Source organism: Triticum dicoccoides, chromosome 4B, assembly GCF_002162155.2.
Source record: "Triticum dicoccoides isolate Atlit2015 ecotype Zavitan chromosome 4B, WEW_v2.0, whole genome shotgun sequence".
Classification (NCBI taxonomy): Eukaryota; Viridiplantae; Streptophyta; class Magnoliopsida; order Poales; family Poaceae; genus Triticum; species Triticum dicoccoides.
In genome coordinates, this window is record NC_041387.1 from 5,317,961 (window position 1) to 5,332,234 (window position 14,274).

A 14,274-nucleotide genomic window follows, 5' to 3' on the forward strand; every position below is an offset into this window, starting at 1 on the left:
CAAACCAAAAAGATAATTCGAAGAGACTTGCAAAGATAACTCAATCATACATAAAAGAATTCAGAGAAGAATCAAATATTTTCCATAGATAATACTGGATCATAAACCCACAATTCATCGGTCTCAACAAACACACCGCAAAAAGAAGATTACATCGAATAGATCTCCATGAGAGAGGGGGAGAACATTGTATTGAGATCCAAAAAGAGATAAGAATCCATCTAGCTACTAGCTATGGACCCGAAGGTCTGAAGTAAACTACTCACACTTCATCGGAGGGGCTATGGTGATGATGTAGAAGCCCTCCGTGGTGGATGCCCCCTCCGGCGGAGCTCCAGAACAGGCCCCAAGATGGGATCTCGTGGATATAGAAGGTTGCGGCGGTGGAATTAGGTTTTTGGCTCCTGTTCTGATCGTTCGGGGATACATAGGTATATACAGGAGGAAGGAGTGCGTCGGTGGAGCTCCGAGGGGCCCACGAGGTAGGGGGGCGCGCCCAGGGGGGCATGCCTCCCACCCTTGTGACCTCCTCGGGCACTGCTTGGAGTAGGGTCCAAGTCTCCTGGGTCACGTTCGGTTGGAAAATCACGATCCCGAAGGTTTCATTCCGTTTGGACTCCGTTTGATATTCTGTTTTTTCGAAATACTGAAAAAGGCAAAAAACAACAATTCTGGGTTGGGCCTCTGGTTAATAGGTTAGTCCCAAAAGTAATATAAAAAGTGGAAAATAAAGCCCAATATAGTCCAAAACAGTAGATAAAGTAGCATGGAGCAATAAAAAATTATAGATACGCTGGAGACGTATCAAGCATCCCCAAGCTTAATTCCTGCTCGTCCTCGAGTAGGTAAATGATAAAAAAGAATTTTTGATGCGGAGTGATACTTTGGCATAATTTCAATGTAAATCTTCTTAATTGTGATATGAATATTCAGATCCAAAAGATTCAAGACAAAAGTTCATATTGACACAAAAATAATAATACTTCAAGCATACTAATCAAAGCAATCATGTCTTCTCAAAATAACATGGCAAAAGAAAGTTCATCCCTACAAAATCATATAGTTAGGCTATGCTTCATTTTCGTCACACAAAGATGTTCCCAACTTCTATACCCCCGATGACAAGCCAAGCAATTGTTTCATACTTAAATAATCTCAAACTTTTTCAACCTTCACGCAATACATGAGCGTGAGCCATGGATATAGCACTATGGGTGGAATAGAATATGATGATGGGGATTGTGTGGAGAAGACAAAAAAGGAGAAAGTCTCACATCAACTAGGCGTATCAACGGGCTATGGAGATGCCCATCAATAGATATCGATGTGAGTGAGTAGGGATTACCATGCAACGGATGCACTAGAGCTATGAACGCTCAACAAAAGAAAACTAGTGGGTGTGCATCCAACTCGCTTGCTCACGAAGACCTAGGGCATTTGAGGAAGCCCATCGTAGGAATATACAAGCCAAGTTTTATAATGAAAAATTCCCACTAGTATGAAAAGACAACTTATGAGACTCATTACATGAGGAACAAGGTGCTACTTTGAAGCACAATATATGAGACTCACTACATGAAGAACAAGGTGCTACTTTGAAGCACAAGTGTGGAAAAAGAGATAATAGCATTGCCCCTTTTTATTTTTTATTTTTGGGCCTTTCTTTTTTTCTTTTTGGCCTTTCTCTCTTTTTTTGGGCAATGCTCTAATAATGATGATCATCACACTTCTATTGATTACAACACAAGGACTACAACTCGATACTTAGAACAAGATATGACTCTATATGAATGCCTCCGGCGGTATACCGGGATGGTGCAATGAATTAAGAGTGACATGTATGGAAAATAATGCATGGTGGCTTTGCCACAAATACGATGTCAACTACAAGATCATGCAATGGCAATATGACAAAAGTAATGCATGTCATGATGATGATGGTGGAAGTTGCATGGCAATATATCTCAGAATGGCTATGGAAATGCCATGATAGGTAGGTATGGTGCTATTTTGAGGAAGATATAAGGAGGTTTATGTGTGATAGAGCGTATCGTATCATGGGGTTTGGATGCACCGGCGAAGTTTGCGCCAACTCTCAAGGTGAGAAAGAGCAATGCACGGTACCGAAGAGGCTAGCAAAGGTGGAAAGGTGAGAGTGCGTATAATCCATGGACTCAACATTAGTCAAAAGAACTCATATACTTATTGCAAAAAATTAGAAGTCATCAAAAATTCAAGTGCTACGCGCATGCTCCTAGGGGGATAGATTGGTAGGAAAAGACCATCGCTCGTCCCCGACCGCCACTCATAAGGATGCACAAGCCAGGTACACTTCATGTTTCAAATTTGTTACACAACTTTAACCATACGTGCATGCTATGGGACTTGCAAACTTCAACACAAGCATTTATCAAATTCATAATCACCCAACTAGCACGACTTTGATATTATCACATCCATATCTCAAAACAATTATCAAGCATCAAACGTATCTTAGTATTCAATTCACTCAAAAGAAAGTTTCACATATCTTGAACACCAAGTATATTAACATTAAGCAAATTACCATGCTATTAAAGACTCTAAAAATAATCTAAGTGATGCATGAGAGATCAAATAGTTTCTTTAAAACAAATCCACCACCGTGCTCTAAAAGATCTAAGTGAAGTACTAGAGCAAAAATTATCACACTCAAAAGATATAAGTGAAGCACTATGAGCAAAACTATCAAGCTGAAAAGATATAAGTGAAGCACATAGAGTATTCTAACAAATTCTAATTCATGTATGGCTCTCTCAAAAGATGTGTACAGAAAGGATGATTGTGGTAGACTAACAAGCAAAGACACAAATAATACAAGACGCTCCAAGCAAAACACATATCATGTTGGTGAATAAAAATATAGCTCCAAGTAAATTACCGATGGAAGTGGACGAAAGAGGGGATGCCTTCCGGGGCATCCCCAAGCTTTGACTTTTTGGTGTCCTTGGATTATCTTGGGGGTGCCATGGGCATCCCCAAGCTTAGGCTCTTGCCACTCCTTGTTCCATAATCCATCAAAAGAATTCACCCAAAACTTAAAAACTTCACAACACAAAACTCAACAGAAATCTCGTGAGCTCCGTTAGAGAAAGAAAACAAAAGACCACTTCAAGGTACTGTAATGAACTTATTCTTTATTTATATTGGTGTTAAACCTACTGTATTCCAACTTCTCTATGGTTTATAAACTAATTTACTAGCCATAGATTCATCAAAATAAGCAAACAACACACGAAAAACAGAATCTGTTAAAAACAGAACAGTCTGTAGAAATCTGTAACTAACACAAACTTATGGAACTCTAATTTTTTTTACCAAAATAGGAAGTCCTGGACAATTTGTTTATTGATCATCATCAAAAAGAATCAACGCAAAAGCACGTTCCTGTGAATTATCATAACTAAATTCGTGCGCGCAAAGTTTCTGTTTTTCAGCAGAATCAAATCAACTATCATCGTAGGTTATCCTATAGGTCCTACTTGGCACAAACACTAATTAAAACATAAAACCACAGCCAAACAGAAGGTAGATGGATTATTTATTCCTAAACAGAAGCAAAAATAAACACAAAATAAAATTGGGTTGCCTCCCAACAAGCGCTATCGTTTAACGCCCCTAGCTAGGCATAAAAGCAAGGATAGATCTAGGTATTGCCATCTTTGATTTTTATTTTTTTGGCGGAGTCATGCTCGAATCCGGGAGGTTCTTTCTGCTTCCCTTCATATTTGGAAATTTTTAGATCTAAAGAATCCAACCGCTTATTACAAAGAGTAATCAACGTATTCATGCGGTGAAGATTTCTGCTAACACTTTTAAGAGGCTCAAGAGATTTTTGTAAAAATTTTGTTACTTCGCAAATCTTCTCAAACACTTGGGTTTCTTCCTGGGTAGGATGAGATCCCTTTTGGGGTAGTGTTCCCACTATTCCCTCTATAATTTCATGCGCAATACTGGGATCAATCTCAATGAAATTTCCCTTGGCAATGCAATCCAAGAGTTGTCTATGCGTCATATTTAACCCAACATAAAAATTGCGAAGAAGAATTCTAAAGTTCACCTCTAGGGTGCACTTACGATAAGATTCCATCATCCTATACCAAGCGTCTTTTAAATTTTCTCCTTGCCTTTGCTTGAAGTGAAGAACTTCAAACTCGGGAGACATAGGAGCGGATAAGGAATTAGACATGACGACAAGCAAACTAACACACGAGCAAACAGAAAGGCAAAGGGAAAAAGGCAAACGGGAATGAGAGGAGGAGATTGGGAAAGAGAGGGCAAATAAAACAACAAGGGTGAAGTGGGGGAGAGGAAAACGAGAGGCAAATGGCAAATAATGTAATGCGAGAGATAGGGATTGCGATGGGTACTTGGTATGGTTGACTTACTTGCGTGAGCCTCCCCGGCAACGGCGCCAGAAATTCTTCTTGCTACCTCTTGAGCACTGCGTTGGATTTCCCGAAGAGGAGAGGATGATGCAGTAAAGTAGCGTAAGTATTTCCCTCAGTTTTTAAGAACCAAGGTATCAATCCAGTAGGAGACCACGCACAAGTCCCTCGTACCTACACAAAACGATAGCAACTCGTAACCAACACTTAGGGGTTGTCAATCCCTTCACGGTCACTTACGAGAGTGAGATATGATAGAGATAATATTTTTGGTATTTTTGATAGATAGATGCAAAGTAAAAAGTAAAGGCAAAGTAAAAACAAAGCAAGTAAATGAAGTGATATGGATTGATATGATGAGAATAGACCCGGGGGCCATAGGTTTCACTAGTGGCTTCTCTCAAGAGCATAAGTATTCTACGGTGGGTGAACAAATTACTGTTGAGCAATTGACAGAATTGAGCATAGTTATGAGTATATCTAGGCAATGATCATGTATATAGGCATCACGTCCAAAACAAGTAGATCGAAACGATTCTGCATCTACTACTATTACTCCACTCATCGACCGCTATCCAGCATGCATCTAGAGTATTAAGTAAAAACAGAGTAACGCCGTAAGCAAGATGGCATGATGTAGAGGGATAAATTCATGCAATATGATAAAACCCTCATCTTGTTATCCTTGATGGCAACAATACAATACGTGCCTTGCAACTCTTTCTGTCACTGAGTAAGGACACCGCAAGATTGAACCCAAAGCTAAGCACTTCTCCCATTGCAAGAACTACCAATCTAGTTGGGCAAACCAAAAAGATAATTCGAAGAGACTTGCAAAGATAACTCAATCATACATAAAAGAATTCAGAGAAGAATCAAATATTTTCCATAGATAATACTGGATCATAAACCCACAATTCATCGGTCTCAACAAACACACCGCAAAAAGAAGATTACATCGAATAGATCTCCATGAGAGAGGGGGAGAACATTGTATTGAGATCCAAAAAGAGATAAGAATCCATCTAGCTACTAGCTATGGACCCGAAGGTCTGAAGTAAACTACTCACACTTCATCGGAGGGGCTATGGTGATGATGTAGAAGCCCTCCGTGGTGGATGCCCCCTCCGGCGGAGCTCCAGAACAGGCCCCAAGATGGGATCTCGTGGATATAGAAGGTTGCGGCGGTGGAATTAGGTTTTTGGCTCCTGTTCTGATCGTTCGGGGATACATAGGTATATACAGGAGGAAGGAGTGCGTCGGTGGAGCTCCGAGGGGCCCACGAGGTAGGGGGGCGCGCCCAGGGGGGCATGCCTCCCACCCTTGTGACCTCCTCGGGCACTGCTTGGAGTAGGGTCCAAGTCTCCTGGGTCACGTTCGGTTGGAAAATCACGATCCCGAAGGTTTCATTCCGTTTGGACTCCGTTTGATATTCTGTTTTTTCGAAATACTGAAAAAGGCAAAAAACAACAATTCTGGGTTGGGCCTCTGGTTAATAGGTTAGTCCCAAAAGTAATATAAAAAGTGGAAAATAAAGCCCAATATAGTCCAAAACAGTAGATAAAGTAGCATGGAGCAATCAAAAATTATAGATACGTTGGAGACGTATCACCACCTGAACACACGCACGAAGAGAACACACGAAATCCAGCAAGGATGAGAGGAAAGCATACACCAGCAAAAAAAAGTTGCAACAGCAGAGAAGACAGAACAATGTTGTGTGGTTAGTATATTCCGGTTGTACCGGATCTCCCACCGGTAGTACCGCTCCACCGGTTGTACCGCCCGTAGAGGCGGTAGAACCGCTGACAGTGGCACTACCAGGGGGAGATAGATCTAATTAACCAAGATATACGAATCACACAAGTAATATTCCGATTTCTAGGTACTACAAACTAGACAGGAGGAAAGCAAAGATCTCTCCCAACCAATAGTTCAAACACTAAACTCGGAATGTCAAGTAATGCCCTAGACAAAGGAAGAACCCTAGAACAAGGAACGAAGAACAAGGGGCATTACCACCATCCATGGGAAGAGATCAGGAGGCCTCCACGGAGAGAATCCACGGAGAGCCCACAGATCCGAAGCGCAAGACGCACTCTGGGGCAGGGGCAGTGGTGGCCGGCGGCTAGGGCAAAGAAAATAAGAACGGGGACAAAGGAAAAAAAGAAAACCCTTCACCCCCGTCGGATATAAATAGGCCCATAGACACGCAGAGGTAGTACCGCTCCGAGGAGCGGTTGTACCGCAAGTCAGGTACAGACTGGTGGTTGCGGGCGGTACTTCCGTTGCCTGGAAGGCACCGGTAGTACCGCCCGGAATCAACCGGTAGTACCGGACGATGGTAATCATGGGGTTGAGCGGTGAAACCGCCCAAGCACCGATTGGAAACCTACTGGGACAGCACAACCAGATACCAACGGTATAACCGCCCATGACCCCGGTTGTACCGCCCGGCCACCAATGCCCAAACCAAGGTCAAAAAGAACAAAGCAAGAGAAAAAACAACCTTGGAGAGCCCAACACATAGGTCAAAGAACAAACCGAAAAACAACACAAGAACTCAGAGCGAACTCCAACCTCTCTCAAGAGAGGGCGGTGGCTAGAGCCACCTATGTTTGAGTCCATTGGTATGGCACCACGAAGAATTATCCTTGGGCCCATGACCAAAACTCGTCTTTGAAACACAAGTACCATCAAGAATGGCGAATGTGAAAGAGAGGCTCAATTTATGCATAATGGGGGGAGGAAGAGTTCATTGAGAGAACAACACTCCCCCTATGTCCATGCCTACATCTAAACAATACAACAAGTTGAGGATGGTGGGGTGTGCAAGGGTTCAAGCAACATTGCTCGAATCAATGATATTTAGCTCATGCCTTAACTCGCGAAATCTTGCTTCATCCAAGGGCTTCGTGAAAACATCTGCAAGGTTATCATGAGTGTTCACATACTTGAGCTCGATCTCCCCTCGCCTAATGTGATCCCGGATGAAGTGATACCGAATCTCAATATGCTTCATCTTGAAATGTTGCACCGGGTTGAGAGAAATCTTGATGGCACTTTCATTATCACACCAAAGAGGCACTTTGTCACAAATGACACCGTACTCCTTTAAAGTTTGCCTCATCCATAAGAGTTGTGCACAACAACTACCGGCCGCCACATATTCCGCTTCGGTGGACGAGAGAGACACACAACTTTGCTTCTTGGAAGACCAACTCACCAAAGAGCAACCAAGAAATTGGCACCCTCCGGAAGTGGACTTCCTATCCACTTTGTCTCCCGCCCAATCAGAATCCGTATATCCTTCAAGCTTGAAGTTTGCTCCTCTTGGGTACCATAAGCCAAAGTTTGGGGTATGAGCCAAATATCAAAAGATTCGCTTGACCGCCACATAGTGGCTTTCCTTCGGTGCGGCTTGAAACCGTGCACACATTCCCACACTCAACATGATATCCGGTCTAGATGCACAAAGGTAAAGCAAGGAGCCAATCATGGAGCGATATACCTTTTGATCCACCGCTTTACCATTGGGATCAATGTCAAGTTGGCACTTGGTAGGCATTGGAGTGGAAGCCGACTTGACATCGCTTATCTTGAATCTTTTTAGCATGTCTTGAGTGTATTTGGCTTCATGTATGAAAGTACCTTCTCTTGTTTGCTTGATGTCGAAACCGAGGAAGAACTTCAACTCTCCCATCGACGACATCTTGAACTTAGAGGTCATGAGAGCGGCAAATTCCTCATTGAAAGCTTTGTTAGGGGAACCAAAGATAATATCATCAACATATAGTTGGCATACAAATAACTCCCCTTTGACCTTCTTAGTAAAAAGAGTGGGATCGATTTGCCCCACCTCAAATCCACGATCTTGTAACAACTCGGTAAGGTGGTCATACCACGCACGTGGGGCTTGTTTAAGGCCATAGAGTGCCTTATCGAGTTGATACACATGATCCGGGAAGTAGGGATCCTTGAACCCGGGGGGTTGCTTGACATAGACCAACTCATTAATAGGACCATTACGAAAAGCACTTTTCACATCCATTTGTTGCAACTTAAAGTTGTGATGGGAAGCATAAGCAATCAACAAACATATGGATTCAAGGCGAGCAACGGGAGCAAAGGTTTCACCGTAGTCGATACCCACGACTTGGGAGTAGCCTTGTGCTACCAATCTTGCCTTGTTGCGAATGATGTTCCCATGAGCATCTTGCTTGTTCTTGAATATCCACTTGGTTCCAATGACGTTGTGGTTCCCCGACAGCCTTGGCACCAATCTCCATACCTTGTTGTACTCGAATTTGTTGAGTTCTTCATGCATGGAATTGAGCCAATCCGGATCTTCGAGCGCCTCATAGACCTTTTGGGGTTCAACACAAGAGACAAATGCTTGATGCTCACAATAGTTTGCTAATTGTCTACGAGTTCTTACCCCCTTTCTTAGGCTTCCAACCACATTCTCCATGAGATGACCTTTGGTGGTGAGTTTGGAAGCAATCTTCACGGCACGATGCTCTAATTCCTCCTCGGACGTGGAAGGAGGAGGGTTAACTTGATTATCTTGAGTGCCGTCTTGAGCTTGTTCAAGATCTTGAGTTTGCTCTCGATCTTGAACTTGCTCGAGGGGGAGAACTTGACCTTGGGCGTCATTTGGTGGTTCACCACCATCTTGAGGTTGATCTTGTCCTTGATCTTGTTCATGAGGTTGAGGGCCTTCACTTTGTTCTTCGGAAGCGTGTGGGTCTTGGGGAGGTGATGGCTCCACTTGAGTGGAGCATTGTCCTTCTCCTTCGGCCACAAGGGGTTCCTCAATGGGTATAATATTACCAATACCCATTCTTCTTATGGCCTGGGGAAGAATTTCATCACCTACATCACAAGTACCACTTTGGTCCACTTGGGAGCCATTATTTTTGTCAAACTCCACGTTACACGTCTCCTCAATGAGTCCAGTGGACTTGTTGAGAACACGTTAAGCATGAGAGTTTGTAGCATAACCAACAAATATGCCCTCATAAGCTCTAGCCTCAAATTTAGACAAACGAACACCTTTCTTGAGAATGAAACACTTACACCCGAACACCCGAAAGTACTTGAGATTGGGCTTGTTACCGGCGAGTATTTCATAAGGAGTCTTGTTCAAGCCTTTGCGGAGATAGAGCCGATTGGATGCATGACACACTATGTTGATGGCTTCGGCCCAAAAGTTGTATGGAGACTTGAACTCCGCCATCATGGTCCTTGCCGCATCCATCAACGCCCGGTTCTTCCTCTCCGCGACACCATTTTGTTAAGGGGTATATGGCGCAGCATATTGATGCTTGATCCCCTCATCACTAAGAAACTCATCCAAGGTGTAGTTCTTGAACTCGGTGCCGTTGTCACTTCTTATTGTCAAGATCTTTGCATCATGTTGACGTTGAGCTTCATTTGCAAAGTCGATGATGGTTTGTTGAGTCTCACTCTTCCTCTTGAAGAAGTATACCCAAGTGTATTTTGAATAATCATCCACAATCACCAAGCAATACTTTCTACCTCTAAGACTATCAAAAGATGGGGGCCCAAAGAGATCCATGTGAAGGAGCTCCAAGGGTCTCTTCGAGTAGATAATGGTCGAGGGAGGGTGAGCCTTCTCATGAAGCTTCCCTTCGATACAAGCACTGCAAGCATGATCTTTGGCAAAACTAACATTTGTTAGTCCATGGACATGGTCCCCCTTGAGAAGACTTTGCAAAGATCTCATATTGACGTGGGCTAAACGGCGATGCCAAAGCCATCCCACGTCAACTTTAGCCATTAGGCATGTCGCGGTCTTAGTGGGTCGCTCCGAAAAGTTAATCACATAGAGACCATTCTCTACATGCCCAACAAAGGCTACTTTAAGAGTCTTGCTCCACAAGAGGGCCACGGTATCAATGTCAAAGAAAGTGGCAAAACCCATAAGTGCAAGTTGACGAACGGAAAGTAAATTGTATGCAAGGGACTCAACAAGCATGACTTTCTCGATAGTTAGATCATGAGAAATGACAACCTTGCCAAGACCCAATACCTTAGAATGTGAGGCATCACCCCACTCGACATTGGTGGGCATAGATGGAATCTTTTGCACGTCCACCACCAAGTCCTTGCTCCCGGTCATATGATTTGTTGCTCCACTATCGAGCAACCATGACCCCCACCGGAAGCAAACACCTACAAGAGATCAATGCTTGGTTTTAGGTACCCATTTAGTAATGGGTCCTCTGATGTTAGTAACAAGGGTCTTAGGAACCCAAATAGACCATTCAATGTACTCATAAGGAGAACCAACAAATTTAGCATAAACATGTCCATCACTAGCACGGCACAACACATAAGAAGGGTTAAAGTCGCTGGCTTTGTTGAAGGAGGAGGAGGTGGTTTTTCCCTTTTTGACATCAACACCCTTCACATTGTTCGTCTTCTCCTTAGGAGCACCCTCTCCCTCTTTCACAAAGGTTTGCTTGAGAGGAGAAGGTCGTTTGGTCTTGTCGTTCTTCTTCTTGTTCTTGGACTTGGGTGCGAACCCAATTCCTTCCTTCGCCACAACTTCCTTTTGATTGCTCAAAAGGTCGTTGAGGTTCTTCTCACCTTGGATGCATGTCACAAGTCCTTTCTCAAGTTGATCCTTCAATTTGGCATTCTCCTCCACAAGATGCACATGCTCACAACACGGGTTAGTGGCATATGCATTATCAATCAATACCATATGAGGAAAGGTGGCCTTTTCCTTGGTTAGCTCAACTTGGAGTTGAGCATGAGACTCCTTGAGGTTTGCATGTGCACCCCTCAAGACCTTGTGGGCCTTGTCAAGTACATCAAACTCCTCCTTGAGTCTAGCATGATCAACCCCAAGTTTAGCCTTCTCGGAAGTTAGCACACGAGACACAACAAGAGCATGATCAAGATCTTTCTTTAACTTGGCATGGCCATAATTGTGTGACTCCTCAAGAGCCAAATGATGCCCACGCTCTTCCTCAAGAGCATTGGAGAGATCCGATATCTCATCGGCATAGTTACGACTATGACCTTCCATCTTAGATATGGTTTCTTCGTGAGCCTCGATCATGTCATTGGCTTCACCAAGTTGTTCCAAGAGAGCAACAAAATGCTTCTTGGACTTGCCCTTGAGCTTACTCATAAAAGACTCAAATTCATTTACTTCCTCATTAGACCCCTCACTTTCATCAATGCCATCCGTCAAAGAGGGATTAGTAATGATGGTGGTTTTGATGTTGGGGGTTACCTTGTTGGTGGCTTTAGCCATGAGGCACTTGGCGGTGATGTTCTCGTTGGGTGAATCGAAGAGAGACATCCGGGGAGATGTGGCAATGGCAACGGATGCCATGGCCATTGCTTCTCTATCTTCATCATCATCGTCATCCTCACGGTATTCTTCTTGGACCACCAACCCTCGAGTTGGAGTCTTCTTGGTGAAGTTGTTCTTGTTGGGGAAGGACTTGGCTTTGTCTTTTCGGATGAGCTTGCCACCATTGTCTTCCCGCTTCTCGTAAGGACAATCCACAACGAAATGGCTCACATTACCACAGTTGTAACAAGTTCTCACTCGTTGCTTGCCCTTGAAGCCACTTGAGTTGTTCTTGTTGAAATTTGGCCTTGAGTTCTTCTTGCTCCAAAATTGCCTTGAAGCAAGGGCCATGTGCTCATGATAGTCATATTTTGTATCTTAGGGGTTGCTCTCCTCATCTTCCCCTTCTTCCTCTTCTTCCACAATAATCTTGACCTTCAATGCAAGGTTGGGCTTCTTTGCCCTTTGAGAGCGAAGCACTGCGTTATCGGCGGTCTTGTCCAAGATGCTCATTGCAACAAACTCATCCAACACTTCACTCGAGGTCATGGAGTGGAAGTCTGGTCTTTGATGAATGAAGGAGGACATGGCCTTGTTGTAGGGCATCATGGCCTTGAGGAACTTGCGCTTGATCCAATTATCATCCGTGTCCTTGCTCCCATGATCTCGGAGTGAGACCACGAGTTTGGTTACTCTCCGAAAGAGCTCACGAGGTTCTTCATCTTCTTTCATTGCAAACTCATCGGCTTCATCTTGCACCACTTCATAGTTGGAGCGTTGAATGCTTGCGCTTCCCGATAGAGAGACACAATGCATTGCCATGCATCTTTGGCCATGGCATGGGGTCGGAGATGAGGGAGATCTTCGGGGAGGATAACATCTTGGATGATGAAGAGAGCATTCTCATTGAATTGATTATCAACCGCTTCTCTAGGGGTGAAGTTGCTTCGGTCATGTGGATAGAAACCTTGTTCAATGATTCTCCAAAGATTAGTATTCACATGATTTAAATGACGCTTGAAGCGATACACCCAAGAATCAAAATCCTCATTTTTTACAATCTTAGGAGGAAGGCCAGCACGATTTAAATGAGTCGAGGGAATCGGTCCTCCATAAGTTGGAGGTTCCACATGGGCAAAGATGTCAGTGCCATTTCTACCTGATAGAGGCGGGGTGTCCCGATCTTTTGATGAGATGATAACTATTGATTTGGTGGAGACAACTTTGACGATCCGACTATAAACGTGCATGACATTGCGCCTTAGCAATCGCTAAACCAATCTCCTGAGGTTACTGACGATGCCGGAAGCACGGTCAGCCTGACCACGAAGGTCTATTCCTGCAAGCAATCGAAGAACGGGCAAGAATATGATAAAGCAATCTGAATATTGCGAGTATATATGAAGTATTGATAATGGTGGGGATCCGTAAGCGGTTTTGGTCTGGTCGTTGGACACAAACGAAGTACACGAAGTTGCAATGGCTAACTTTTAACTAAACAAATCCCAAGGGAAAAGCTACTAGATGGATCTACTTATATAGGAGCAAGGGATGGCGGCTAAGGAGGTGGGAGGATGTCCCAAGTAAGCCTAAAACTAACCCTAGGTCGTACAAGGCCAATGGGCCCAAGTGGAGGTGATGTAACACCTTTGGACTTGTAGTTTGACTCGGATTCTGCTGCAGCATCAGATTGTTTCGTCCATAACTCAACGCTCCAGACGAATTTGAAGGTGACTCCAATTGGTTTGGAAAGTGCACGAAATATAGTTTCCAACAAAAAAAGAATCGTCCAATTCGGAGTCCGTACGAAAAAGTTGTGGGTGTTTTGAGTTAGGTATGTCTGTGCAGTCCGAATCTGAATCCAGAACGTGAGAGACTTGGACTCTATCTTCTCTTGGGCCAAAAGTGACGTGAGAGAACTTTTTGAACAACAAATAAACATCTCTTTCTTCCTTATCTTCATATGTGGATTGTACAAATGTCCCATACACCTGCAATTAGACAAAACACAAAAGTGTGTGAAGTATTTTTGTTCTGGATAACATAAATAGATTATTGAATAGTTTGCACTAGAAATCACCTGACAAATATGCATATATGCAATATTTTTGGTCATATCCAAGGTAGTCATGTCCTCATCATCCTCCCCTTCTTGAAAATAAAGCCGTCCTCGGCGTTGCTTAATCTGAAATGTGGCTAACAAAAGAGACAAGGTGTACATGTTGTATATGTATACGTCATCCATTTTTACTTCCCTTGATTTTTGCATATATGACACATGAATAGATGAGTAACTTGCATAGTTCATAAAATCTAAAGCCAACAAATTAGCACAAGAACTAGAAGGCATGAAAATATTGCAACTCAGTTTGCACATATAAGTGAAGCTCTTATTTATTTCAAAAGATTGACAATGTTCATCATTAAACCATCCCAACATTGGTGAATAAACCTTATTTGAATCAAATTTACGTGCTACAACATGCTTAGATAAGCAAACATGCAATGAGTCAT